Source organism: Nannospalax galili, unplaced genomic scaffold, assembly GCF_000622305.1.
Source record: "Nannospalax galili isolate Female #2095 unplaced genomic scaffold, S.galili_v1.0 scaffold20, whole genome shotgun sequence".
Classification (NCBI taxonomy): domain Eukaryota; kingdom Metazoa; phylum Chordata; class Mammalia; order Rodentia; family Spalacidae; genus Nannospalax; species Nannospalax galili.
Window position 1 is genome coordinate 1,616,815 of NW_008346414.1, and position 2,062 is coordinate 1,618,876.

The window sequence follows — 2,062 nt, forward strand, 5'->3', positions numbered from 1 at the left end:
TAAATAAATAAAATGAAGGCCATATTCAGATTTTCTTAATTGCTTTGCTAAAGTTTCTTTTGGTCTAGTATAGTTTGCCACCTTGGATGATATCTTGTATTTAAATAGACCCTCAGTCTTTCTTTTGTCTTTTACTAATTTTTTTTTTTTTTGGTCTTTCTGAGACAGGGTCTCCCTGTAGCACCAACTGTCACGGAACTCACTATGTAGACCAGGCTGGCCTTCAACTCACAGAGATCTGCCTGCCTCTGCCTCCCAAGTGCCGGGACTACAGGTGTGCACCACCATGCCCAGCTCTAATTTGATATTTTTATCAAATATCAAATTATCAAAGTAACAGGTCAGTTACTTTGGAAAATGTCTTTCAATTGGGGTTTTTCTGTTACTTTCTTATGATTAAATCCCAGTTATGCACTTTGGCAAGGATATCTTAAATGTGCCGTGTCATATCAGGAGAAACATGATTCAGATCTGTTCTGCTGTTGGTGAGGTGGCCTTTGATCTCTTGATGAAAGTGGTATTTGACAGATTTCTGCACTATGAAATGGCTATTTTCTGTCTGTCATTTATATGTTTGTCATTTATAAGTTTCTTGGAGAAATATTTTGAGTATGCGAAGAAGTTGTTTTCCACACACTTCCATGTGCAGGAACCCTTCTTGAAGCTTCATTCCCATAGCTTCAGGTGTTCCCAACCAACTGTGATCCAAAAATATTAAATGAAAATTTTCATCAATAAATGGTTTATATGTTTTAAATTATATCATGGTCTGGGCATCAAAATAAAATCTTATAGGGTTCTGTTATATCCTGGCCAAGTTGTGGACCATGCTTCCTTCAACATATCCATGATATATGCACCATCTACTCAACAGTCACTCGGGAACCATCTCATTTGACAAATGAACCTCTAGAGCATCATGGTGTTTGCTTTTAAATAATTCTTATTTTCCTTACTAAGGGTCCCATACATTATTACCACACATGGTTATGATTGCTTAACCTTATTGGGAGTTACTGTTGTCAAATACTGTATCTAAATTATAAATTAAACTTTATCATGGGCATGTGCAAACAAGAAAAATGGCATATATAAAGAATCTGGCTTCCTCAATTGTTTTAGGCGAATACTAGTGGCTTTGGAATGTATCTCGCTTGGGCAAGAGAGAACTACTGTATTAGTTTTTCACACTCTGCAGATTTTTATGCCAATATCTTGTAAAGGACTAGGACTTTTCATAGTTTATTTCATATTCATACTATGGGGCAGCCTTGTTTTGCTATTGAGAAACCTAGGGCTTTGAGTGATTAAGCAACTTTAACAAGCTGCTACATTACAGAGTTAGGAGATATATATACATATAAATATATATATATATATATACATATAAATCTAGCTCTACTCTTACGATTAAGAAATATACAGTTACACACAGCCCTTGGGCTACCCTATTCTTCTATGTGTGTGTCACACCTTAGAAACATGGACATACACACATGAATGGCATAATCACAATCAAGTCCAATACCTTATGGCATAGAACATGGTTAGACCAACTGACACACCCCAGGACAGATGGGATTTCTTGTACAAAAACCATAAGCCAAATATATCCCAAGTCCCAGGAAAAGTCTTAAGGTGGATCTTAGCCATTTAATGTTTATTTAATATGTTTGTGTAGCAACTCTTTTTTTCATCAAATTGTGTCAGTGTTTATAAGTTCTGTATAAGAGGAGATCACATTAGCTTGTTCACCAGATTATCCCTGAAAGTAGCATGCTGCCTGACTCACTGGCTAAATAAATAACTGGTCTTCAAGGCAAAGGCTTCAAAGTATGTTCTGTGTTGCACACGTTGGTGACAAAGAACTAGGGAAGCTAGTCTTCAAGAGAAAGGAGTTGGCCAGGATCAGACTCTGCCACTGATTCCTTCTATTCCTATGTCAAGGTTTTTATTTATACAGTCTATGAGCCAGGAGCATCAACAGAGGAAAGAGTGGCCATTTCCCTGCCACATTCTTATTACTCTGCTACCCAACCTTTCATCTGTAAGACTCTTTCAG